Genomic DNA, 12,955 nt, shown 5'->3' with positions numbered 1-12,955 from the left:
CGAGAAAGGCACTGGCGACCTCCCCGCCTCGCGGCGTCTCCATCCAGAGGACCCCCGACTCGAGGCCCCGGTCCGTGGCGTCTCCTCTCCTCCTCCCCCTCCTCCCTCCTCCTCTCCCTCTCCTCCTCCTCTCCTCTACCTCCTCCCTCCTCCTCTCCCTCCTCCCTCCTCCTCTCCCTCTCCCTCCTCCCTCCTCCTCTCCCCCTCTCCCCCTCCTGCCTTCTCTTAGCTGACCCCCCCCACTCCCCTCCTTATCGACTCACGCAAGCCCCCCCCCCTCTCCACCTTTCCCCCACCCCCCTCCCCGCCTCTCAAGTTGAACTTCTTTCGCACCGTACGTAGCCAACCGAGGGGAGAGTTGACGAGGGGGGAGAGTTGACGAGGGGGGAGAGTTGACGAGGGGGGAGAGTTGACGAGGTGAGAGTTGACGAGGGGAGAGTTGACGAGGGGGGAGAGTTGACGAGGGGAGAGTTGACGAGGGGAGAGTTCACGAGGGGAGAGTTGACGAGGGGGGAGAGTTGACGAGGGGGGGGAGTTGACGAGGTGAGAGTTGACGAGGGGAGAGTTGACGAGGAGGGAGTTGACGAGGGGTGAGTTGACGAGGAGAGGGTTGACGAGGATGGAGAGTTGACGAGGGGAGAGTTGACGAGGGGAGAGTTGACGAGGGGAGAGTTGACGAGGAGGGAGTTGACGAGGTGAGAGTTGACGAGGGGGGAGTTGACGAGGAGGGAGTTGACGAGGGGGGAGTTGACGAGGGGGGAGTTGACGAGGGGGGAGTTGACGAGGAGGAAGAGTTGACGAGGGGGGAGTTGACGAGGGGGGAGTTGACGAGGTGAGAGTTGACGAGGGGGGAGTTGACGAGGGGAGAGTTGACGAGGGGAGAGTTGACGAGGGGGGAGTTGACGAGGGGAGAGTTGACGAGGAGGGAGTTGACGAGGAGGAAGAGTTGACGAGGTGAGAGTTGACGAGGAGAGAGTTGACGAGGAGGGAGTTGACGAGGGGGGAGTTGACGAGGGGGGAGTTGACGAGGGGGGAGAGTTGACGAGGGGAGAGTTGACGAGGAGGGAGTTGACGAGGGGGGAGTTGACGAGGGGAGAGTTGACGAGGAAGAGTTGACGAGGAGGAAGAATTGACGAGGGGGGAGAGTTGAGGGGGGAGTTGACGAGGTGAGAGTTGACGAGGGGAGAGTTGACTAGGGGGGAGAGTTGAGGGGGGAGTTGACTAGGGGGGAGAGTTGAGGGGGGAGTTGACGAGGAGGGAGTTGACGAGGGGGAGAGTTGACAAGGGGAGAGTTAACGAGGTGAGAGTTGACGAGGGGGGAGTTGACGAGGAGGGAGTTGACGAGGTGAGAGTTGACAAGGGGAGAGTTAACGAGGGGGGAGAGTTGACGAGGGGGGAGTTGACGAGGAAGAGTTGACGAGGAGGGAGTTGACGAGGGGGGAGAGTTAACGAGGGGGGAGAGTTGACGAGGGGGGAGTTGACGAGGGGGGAGTTGACGAGGGGGGAGTTGACGAGGGGGGAGTTGACGAGGGGGGAGAGTTGACGAGGGGGGAGAGTTGAGGGGGGAGTTGACGAGGAGGGAGTTGACGAGGGGGGAGTTGACGAGGGGGGAGTTGACGAGGAGGGAGTTGACGAGGGGAGAGTTGACGAGGGGTGAGAGCGCGCGAGACTCGCAGCCTGAGCGCTGTGTGCGAGGAGTGACACGGGGAGAGGGGAGGGGGTGCAGAGAGGGGGGGAGTGGGGGGGTGCTAGAGGGGGGACCTACCGACTGGCCAATGGGAACAGTTGGATTGTTGAAATGTGAGTGTGTGTTGGGGGGGGTTATGGGTGTGTAAGAGAGTGAGTGTGTGTAGGGGTGAGTGTGTAGGGGTGAGTGTGAGTGTGTAGGGGTGAGTGTGTGTGTGTGTCGGGGTGAGTGTGAGTGTGTAGGGGTGAGTGTGTGTGTGTAAGAGAATGAGTGTGTGTAGGGGTGAGTGTGTGTGTGTAGGGGTGAGTGTGTGTGTGTGTCGGGGTGAGTGTGTGTGTGTGTAGGGGTGAGTGTGTGTGTGTAGGGGTGAGTGTGTGTGTGTAGGGGTGAGTGTGTGTGTGTGTAGGGGTGAGTGTGAGTGTGTAGGGGTGAGTGTGTGTGTGTAGGGGTGAGTGTGCCTGTGTAGGGGTGAGTGTGTGAGTGTGTAGGGGTGAGTGTGTGTGTGTGAAGGCGGGTGAGGACAACCCGCTCACGATCAACATCATGGACGAATATCAACCGGTCCTGGGCCTCCCCTAGGTCGACTCAGCCTCAAATGAGTGCTTTATTTAGTGCGGTGTGTAAAGACCACCACTGGGGAGACAAAGGCGGTCGGGCGTGGTGTTGGCCACCCACACACACACCCACACACACACACCCACACACACACACCCACACAGCCATCCATGCACAATAACTCACACACGCTGTCACGCTCTCTCCCACCCTCTCCTTTTCACTCACTCAACCTCACGCCACACATTCTGACTCGCTCTCACATCTCACGCAAAGACAAAGATCCCCCGTGTAGTCTTAGCAGACTGTTGGGACAAGTGCTGTATCGCGAGCACCGCGCCCGACCGCCTTTGTCTCCCAAAAGTGGCGATGTTTACTACTGGCACTCATGTTGAGGCTGAGTCGAGCTAGGGGAGGCCCAGGACCGGTTCAGATAATCGTCACTGATGGTGAAAGGGACTCGAACCCGGGTCGCCGGGTTTGTAGCGCATTGCGCTAACCACTACACCACCACTCCACACAAACACTCACACACTCTCTCACTCCCACACACTCTCTCACTCACTCCCACACACTCTCTCACTCGCTCACTCTCCCTCACTCACACTCTCCCACGCACTCACACACACTCTCACTCCCACACACATTCACCCACGCACTCTCACTCACACACACTCTCCCACACACACACACTGTCACTCCCACACACACACACTCTCCCACACTCTCCCACACACACACACTCTCACTCCCACACACACTCTCTCACACACTCTTCCACACACTCTCCCACACATTCTCCCACGCACTCTCACTCACACACACTCTCCCACACACACACACTGTCTCTCCCATACACACACTCACACTCTCCCACACTCTCCCACACACACACACTCTCACTCCCACACACTCTCCCTCACTCACACTCTCACTCACTCACACTCTCCCACGCACTCACACACACTCATTCACACACACACACACTCACTCCCACACACACTCACCCACGCACTCTCACTCACACACACTCTCCCACGCACACACACACACTCATTCACACACACACACACTCTCACTCTCCCACACACTCTCCCACACATTCTCCCACGCACTCACACACACTCTCATTCACACACACACTCTCACTCCCACAAACATTCACCCACGCACTCTCACTCACACACACTCTCACTTCCACACACACTCTCATACACACACACACTCTCACTCCCACACACACACTCACACTCTCCCACACACTCTCCCACACACACACACACTCTCACTCCCACACACTTTCTCCAACACACTCTCCCACACATTCTCCCACACACACACTCTCTCACTCCCACACACACACTCTCCCACACTCTCCCACACACACACACACTCACTCCCACACACTCTCTCTTCCACACACACACACTCTCTCCCACTCACTCTCTCTCCCACACACTCTTACTTACACACTCTCACTCACTCCCACACACTCTCACTACCACACAGACACACTCTCTCCCACTCACTCTCTCTCCCACACACTCTCACTCACACACTCTCTCTCTCTCTCACTGCCACTCACACACACTCTCACTCACTCCCACACACTCTCACTCACACACACTCTCTCCCACACACTCTCTCTCCCACACATTCTCACTCACACACACTCACTCTCTCTCCCACACACTCTCACTCCCACACTCTCTCTCACTCCCACACACTCTCTCACTCCCACACACTCTCCCACACACTCTCACTCACACACACTCTCTCACTGACACTCACACACACTCTCTCTCTCACTCCCACACTCTCTCACTCCCACACTCTCCCACACACTCTCCCACACACTCTCCCACTCACTCTCTCTCCCACACACTCTACCACACACTCTCTCTCTCACTGCCACTCACTCTTTACCACACACTCTCTCCCACACACACACTCTCTCCCACACACTCTCACTCACTCCCACACACTCTCTCCCACACACACACACTCTCTCTCCCACTCACTCTCTCTCCCACACACTCTCACTCACACACACTCACTCCCTCCCACACACTCTCACTACCACACACACATTCCCTCTACCCTTTCACATTCTCTCTCTCTCCTCCCTCCCTCTCCTCTCTCTCCTCTCAGACATCTCGGCGCCTTCCTCCTCCTCGTGACGTCTGAAGCAGTGGATTCTATAAAGCCTCCTCCTACTCAGCATCATCATCATCATCTTTCTCATCAGCATTACGAACATCATCTTCATCAGCAGCAGCATCATCACCTACAGCAATGCCATCGGCATAATCGTTATCAGCATTAGCATCATCAACCACAGCATCGTCATCATCATCAGCAATATCATCAGCATCGTCATCATCAGCAGCAGCAGTATCATCAGCAGTATCATCAGCAGTATCATCAGCATCGTCATCATCATCAGTAGCAGTATCATAAGCATCAGCATCGTCATCATTATCATCAGCAGTATCATCAGCATCGTCATCATCAGCAGTATCATCAGCATCGTCATCATCAGCAGTATCATCAGCATTACCAACATCATCTCTATCGTCATTATCAGCAGCAGCATCATCCGAATAATCATCAGCTGCAGCAGCGTAATCACCATCATCAGCAACAGCGGTCTTACAATCAGCATCACTCGCGTTTCAGTGCAATCAGCATCACCAGCATCAGCAGCATCAGGGTGTGATGGGTCACTCGGTGACTTAGGGGCCGTCCATAAATGACGTCACGTGATTTTGGACGATTTTTAACCCCCCCCCCTCCTTTTTATTACACGGCGTCACAAAAAGTCAGACCCCCCTCAAATATGACGTCACAAAGCTCTGCCCCCCCCCCCCCCCAAAACATGCTTCAAATCGCTTTAAACTATTGTAATTGTAGTGCGTATTTAATGTGGTGCTGCACTCTGATGTTGTAGGAGAACACATTTATGAAAAAGTCTATTTAATTAAGTAGAACGTGTTGTCTATATTTATTTAAAGTTGCGCATTTTGATGTGACGTCACATTTCTCAAACCCCCCCCCCCCTCGTCACACATCGTCACAAATGTCTGACACCCCCCCTAGGTGCGTGACGTCATTTATGGACGGCCCCTTAGTCACAGGGCAATGAATAGGTGACAACTCGTCACACCATCAAATTTGATAACTGGTCGTCAGGAAACAAATGTGAAATGTAATTATCATCAGGCCCTGCATGGTGTAAACCAGTACAGTCTCCATCTCTCGTCATCCATTCCCTCTTCTGGCCTCTCTATTCATGGTGCCATTAAGCAGGGCCAATGTACGAAACGTCGCCTATTTCATATATTTATTTCCTTTTGAAGGCCACAGTCTTTTTTGACGAATGCTTTGGGTTTTATTGTCATTGGAGTGATGGAATCATCATCATCATAATCATCAGCAGCGGCGACTACGAGAATGAGCTTGCTCATCTTCTTCTCATCGCTATCAGCACAATCAAACATCGTGACGTCAATGATTTCTTGATTATAATCTGATGTGGGACATCTGATCACTGACCTCACCATCATCAGATCGTCATCGGTGGCACGATCACGGCGTCCGTGATTATCGTCATCGTTGTGACGCGGGGCCCAGCGGTAGCGCGTTGCAGAGGCTCGCGGTTCAAACCCGCCAGGCCGCCCCGCTCAATACTGCTTGGAGTGCATTACCCAGAACGTGCCACTCACAGTGGACGTCAACGTTCCCGTGCCGTCATTCAAAACGAGAGGAGGCCATTGTGTACCGGCATCACCGTCCGCATTTGCCAAATTTAAACCATAAAATTACACCGCAAATTACTCAATTGGGATCACACTCAGCAGTAGCAATCATCGCCCCCCCCCCTACTGTGAAACTACCGCACGCTCTGCCTCTGAAACGCAGCAGCAGCAGCAGCATCAGCGACGTCTTCCTGCGTTGATTATCGCCTCGTGCCACACAGGAGCAGCTGCCACTGGGGGTCCTCCCTAGGCTAGGCCACACAGCACCGCGCATACGGCCTCTACCGTGAAGCTACCGCAGGCTGTGTCTGTGAAACAAAGCGACCAGCAGCAGCGGCATCGCCTTCCTGCGTTGATGATCGCCTCGTGCCACACAGGGGCAGCTGCCACTGGGGGTGACGCCTCGGCTCTACTGTGTGAGGCTACGCGAGACGCAGACGGCGTCTTCCCTGCGTTGATGATCGCCTTGCGCTGGAGGGACAATAGTTCCAATACGCAATGTGCTAAATCGATGTATGTTGAACTTCTTTCTCACCGTATGTAGCCAACCGTGCTAATCGGAGGTGCGGGGGAAGGACAACAAACCAATCTTACCACGTGCACAAGCATCAACTCGGATTCATCGAGGGCGTGGATTAATTTGTATTGATGTATTGAAAACATCATCGTCAGTATCATAGCATCAGTATTATCGTCAACACTGGCTGTGGCATCATTTTCATCATCAGAGTTACAATTTTCGAGTTACGTAAACCAACATCGTCACTGCAGTCATCATCATTCGAATCATTCATGACGTCACTATCAATTATCATCATCGCGATAAATATCAAGCTATCATCACTCATAAAAGGCACCGCGACTCCGATCAGATAATACAACACGCTCAACATCATCACTAACATCAGTATCGTGATTATAAATACCATCGCCACAAATATAATGCTCAGCAACATGCACATAAAGGTCTTGTGTGACTTCTAATCAGCTCACGTACAATCCCAACATCATCATCATCAGCGTCATCGTGAATATCAACTCACAAATATCATCAAACATCAGCATCATTCACGTACAGGACTCGTGTGACCGTATGGAGCTGCGGGGGCCGACGTCCACCCCACCGCCCTCGCTGGGCAGGTGGGGCGCGACGTCCCCCCCCCACTCCGCTCCCTCCTCCGCCGCGTCGATCGCCTCCCGCCGGGCCCCCCGCCGACCGGGTGATCGTCCGCCCCCCCCCCCCGCCCCCCGCGCTAGCGCCCTCGCTGAGGCCCACGGCGAAATTTCCGCACGGAGTTAGCCCGCACACTCAGGCGCGTGCACACCACCGCCAAAGCTAACGAAGCGGACAGCGGCACGCCAGCTCCCACCACACCTGCAAACGGTTGCTTCTTGACACGCCGCCCGCACGCTGCGGCTCCGCGTTCGCTCTTCTGTGCACGCCGCCACTCACGCTGAGGCGGCGCGCGGCAGTACGAGCGCGTGCACACCTGCAGGCGATTATCTCAGCGGGCGCTCGTGCTGCAGATCTCCGCTCACTCTCGCCGCGCGTCCGCCCACGCAGCCGCTCCGCACAGGAAGTCGCAGACACCGCCACCGATGCTCTGTGCTAACTTTTACTCCCGGCGCAAACCCCGCACTGCACCTGCAAGGGAAATGTTCCACGAGCAGAGCCTAGCCTACTGCTAACCCAAGTCCCAAAATACTCGCGCGCACTATCACGTGCCTCGCGGCTGTACTCACGGCGTCGCGCGGACGCTGCGAGAGTCGGAGGGAGGATGACGAAAAAACCTCGCCTATCGCCGCCTCGTAGCAGCACTCGCTGGCATCACACGGATGCTGCGGGCGGCTCGAGAAGGCAGGACGGCAGGGGTGTGGGGTGGGTCTTGGCGACCAAGATGTTGAAGCGTTCTGATCTGAACGGTTTCAGGCTCCCTTTTTTATGCCCCCTGACTTCAAAAATCCAGGGTTACGTTATCCCGCGCGGCAAATCGTGCGCCTACCTGCGATCCGCGCGACCGTTACTTTGGCGGCCTATTGTCGAACCACCCGTACTCATTAATTTCTGACTCATCCCGTTTAACCTGGAAAGACGTCCGGCTGGCGAATAGACACCCTGCTAGTGCTTACTCGGTCTGGGGGAGGTCGTGGCGCTGCGATCACCTGACCTCATGGTCTGCTCTGCTCGCTTAATATTTCACCCCAGCCCCGCTCCCCGACGTCGCGCGTGACTCATTGCGGCTGGCCCTGGTGAACATTTGTGCGCCCAGACGATTTTAAAGACAATTTAGTGGCACCGCAATGTGACCTGTCCTGTGAGGGTCAGCCAATATCCTGGCACCGGGAAACCGCGGGACTTTCCTCCTAGGGACCCTTCGGATGAAAACCCGTTGTGCCAGGCGATCCCCCGCCAGGACACTGCGTGTGTGTGCGCTCCGGGTGGGAACCAGGGGGTAGTCGCGGCGCTTGCAGATTTGCTCCGCGGCCGTGGCACCACAGAGCTCATTGTCATCATAGATGTCAACCTTATCGTAAATATCATCATCGCCACCAACATTAACATCGTAATCTGAAGTCTTGTGAGACTCATCAGCTCATTGCAACACGCTTAACATCAACGTGTCGTCATCATGAATATCAAAGTATCATCATAACTATGACACTTCGTGTGACTGCTGTGCACTGGGCTCGTGCGTGTAAAGACCGAGAATAGTGGAAGACTTCGAGATACGGCGACCGCGTGACTCTTGGCGATTCTGAGTTTATAATTATTATTATATTGTGAACATGCGTGCTCAGGATAGAATCAGAATATTGGTTAATGCTTGTGGAATCCGATGAGCTATAAAGATCTTTTTCCACAGATGTCTGGTAGGGGCACGGGGTCAGAACGTCACCCAGATAAGGCTCACCGAGACCCACGACTCGTTTTCAGCAAGGTCATGCCAATTTTTGTTGCAGTGTGGGGGGGGGGGGGGGCTGGGGTCGGGGTGGGCGATGATTGCTGCTGCTACTGCTGCATAATCCCAAATCGCGTGGTTTGCGGGTTCATTTTTCAAAATGTGCGACCAGTGACGGCTGGCACACAAATGAAACAACCCTAAGCTACGGGGAAAAAACTTAAGCAGCATAGAGTGGCGTGGCGACCGCACGTCAGCCCGTCGTCGGCATTTCCAAATCCAAATATCGCCACCTTCCTGGAGGCTCGGCAGCAAATGTTCAACGAGCCTCGACCGCTGTCGGCGAGACCCAGAGAGGCCGAAAAAAACAAATCGAGAGCTCTTCTTGCTCAAACGCTGCTGGATCGTACCGTGCCGGCCTGGGAAGCCTGCATTAGAGCGAGGGACCAAAGCAATATTTCAGATCAACTTTTGAAGACACGGAATTGGATGGGGTTATATCGCATAATAATAATACGTACAGTATATTGCATTTGGATGGCACTTGCGTCAACGCTTCAAACTTTGGAAGGGCACCCCCCAGTGGCACCTGTCCCTGTGCAGCATAGGGTGACTCAGCACCCCCGACCCTACAAAAGAGGGGGGGGGGTAGGAGTCTGCCGGTGGTACCGTGCGGATTATCGCTCCCCGTGACCCCAGTCGCGTCGTGGACACTTCTGCGCTCACGTCTGCTTCTACTCGCGGCGCACGGCGGCGATGCAAGTAGCCAGCCGCTGCTAACGGCGTTTGAAATGGCAGCGTGCTGGCGTCTGATTGGATACGTGAATATTATATTTTTTAACTTCTCCATGTATAGGATTAACAATGTGTACGTTTCGAGCGTCGATGTCCCGACGGCGCTCTTGAGCGGCAAAGAGGCAACGCTGACTCTGACTTGTTGGGACAGAGAACACGGGCGGTGATTCGACTCCGTGCGAGCCTCGCGTTCCGTCGTTGCTCGTCCTGCGGCCGCTTTGGCCCCGCTTGCCGCCGCTCGCCCCCCGAGCGCGATGCGGCACGGCCTCCAAGGTGCGCGGGTTCGATCCCCTGTCCACACAAACGTCTCGGGATGACAACTCCCCCAACCCCCCGAGCCGTCATTTCTGACCGACGATCAACGGGCCGATCGTCGGCGCTCCCAACGGGTGCGCGGGCGCAGCCGCCCCCCCACCAGGGCTCATCGGAGGAGTCGGCCCGCAGCTGACGAACGCCGCCGCCGACGACGACGACGACGATGTGTCGTCTTCGTCGTCGGATGCTGGGCCGCTGGCGTGAGACTGGGGAGCGGTGCTGAAGGCCTCCGACTCTTCCCGGCTGCCCTCCTCCTCCACCACCTCCTCCTCGTTGAGTTTGTCGTGGGTGATGTTGACGCTGTGGTCGTGGATGGAGGAGGTGGTGGCTGTTGCGATGAGGTGGTTGGAGGGCGGGCAAGGGATTTGGTGAGAGATGGCGCTGCCAACACCACCGCCTACACCGTCACTCACCCCACCCACAGCATCACTCACACTACACACACCATCACCTCCACCATCACCTACACCATCACTCACACTACACACACCATCACCTCCACCATCACCTCCACCATCACCTACACCATCACTCACACCACCTACCCCATCACTCACCCCACCCACAGCATCACTCACACTACACACACCATCACCTCCACCATCACCTACACCATCACCTCCACCATCACTCACACTATACACACCATCACCTCCACCATCACCTCCACCATCACCTCCACCATCACCTACACCATCACTCACACCACCCACAGCATCACTCACCCTACCTACACAACCTACAGCATCATTCACACCACCCACACCATCACCTACACCATCATTCACACCACCTACACCATCACTCACACCGCCTATAGCGTCACTTGTATCACCTACACCGTCTACAGCATTGCTCAAACCGTGCACACCATTAACACCACCCCCTACACCAACCTTTACACCAACCCCCCCATTAACACCGATACGCCAAATGGTCACACCTGCACCTTGAACACCTCCACCTCTACCAATATCATTCACACCCATCCTGCCAACGCCACCACCAACAGCACGACCAGCACCGCCACCAACACCACCACCAGCACCGCCACCAACACCACCACCACCACCAGCACCGCCACCAACACCACCACCAGCACCGCCACCACGACCAGCACCACCACCAGCACCGCCACCAACATCACCACCAACAGCACGACCAGCACCACCAACACCAGCACCACCAACAGCACGACCAGCACCGCCACCAACACCAGCACCACCAACAGCACGACCAGCACCACCACCAACACCAGCACCACCAACAGCACGACCAGCACCGCCACCAACACCACCACCAGCACCGCCACCACGACCAACACCACCACCAGCACCGCCACCAACACCAGCACCACCACCAACAGCACGACCAGCACCGCCACCAACACCAACACCACCACCAGCACCGCCACCACGACCAACACCAGCACCGCCACCACCACCAACACCGCCACCACGACCAGCACCACCACCAGCACCGCCACCAACACCACCACCAGCACCAACACCACGACCAGCACCATCACCAGCACCAACACCAGCACCACCACCAACACCGCCACCAACACTACCATGACCAGCACCGCCACCACCACCAGCACTGCCACCAACACCGCCACCAACACTGCCATCAACACCGCCACCAGCACTGCCACCAACACCACGACCAGCACCAGCACCAACACCACCACCAACACCACGACCAGCACCACCACCACCACCAACACCACCAACAACACCACGACCAACACCACGACTAGCACTACCACCACCACCAACACCACGACTAGCACTACCACCACCAACACCACCAACACCACGACTAGCACTACCACCACCAACACCACCAACACCACGACCAACACCGCCATCAGCACCAAAACCACGACCACAGACACCACCACTACCTCCCACACCTCCTCTCCCACCAACCACATCTCTACCACCACCACCACTTCCTACGCCCACGCCTGGCCCACCACAAATTTGAGTACCTCTTGCACCACCTCCACCGTAACTCCAACCAAAGCCACCACCAACGCCTTTCCCACCAACCATATCTCTAACACCTCTCTCACCAGAGCTACCACCACAACCCCAACGACCACCACCTTTAGAACCAACCACATCTCTATTAATTCTTCCACCACCACAACTCCAACCACCACCACCAGCACTACCACCTACTCCTGTCCCACCAACACCTCCATCACTTCTTGCACCACCACCACCCCCACGAACACCACCAGCTATACCTTTCCCACCCACCACGTCTTTAACATTTATTGCACCACCACTAGCACCGCAGCTCCAACTTCCAACCGCAGCACCACCACCTCCACAACTCCAACCGCGGACAGCCCCACAGGAAGCCCTCGCTAGTCCTGGGGCCAGATCCGTAGGAGCCGGGCCCTCCAGTGAATCCGTATTCTCGGCCCCACGCGATTGGTGCCCCCCGTTTGCCTCCGGGGGGGGCGACGTGAGCGAGCTGCCCTCCGAACCGCCGCCGCGCTGCCGGTGGTCGTGGTCGTCGAGCGCTGGGCCCGGCGGCCCCGCGTCATTGGCGCCGCCGAGCCGCGGACAGAAGCTGAGCGACGCCGAGTTGACGCAGAACCTCCTGCGGCTGGGCCGGGGACCGTCCTCAAAGAGATGGCCCAGGTGGGAGCCGCACTGTGGGGGGAGTAGGGGGGGAACACCACACGGGGAAACACGGCGAGAGACAGGGAGAGGGGCGTGTGTGGGAGAGAGAGAGGGAGGGGAGAGATGGGGTAAGATGCATGGGGAGATGCAGGGAGAGACAAGAAGATGTATGTTGAACTTCTTTCGCACCGTACGTAGCCAACCATGCTAATCGGAGGTCGGCATGTGTGGTGAGAGATAGAGAAGGCTACACAGGGGAGAGAGAGGGGAGAGACATGGGGAGAGATGGGGTAAGATGCACGG

At 56.3% G+C, this 12,955-nt stretch overlaps 1 long non-coding RNA gene across 1 annotated transcript in view; it reads left to right on the top strand.

The window, feature by feature from the left end:
- Positions 1–12,955, top strand: part of LOC142930995 (uncharacterized) — a 230,162-nt gene that overhangs the window by 120,836 nt on the left and 96,371 nt on the right. The gene's annotated exons all lie outside the window — the stretch shown is intronic.

The sequence above is a fragment of the Petromyzon marinus genome, chromosome 46, assembly GCF_048934315.1.
Source record: "Petromyzon marinus isolate PM22_M1 ecotype Great Lakes invasive population chromosome 46, UKy_Petmar_22M1.pri1.0, whole genome shotgun sequence".
Lineage (NCBI taxonomy): Eukaryota > Metazoa > Chordata > Hyperoartia > Petromyzontiformes > Petromyzontidae > Petromyzon > Petromyzon marinus.
This window is presented reverse-complemented; position numbering and strand designations above follow the sequence as displayed.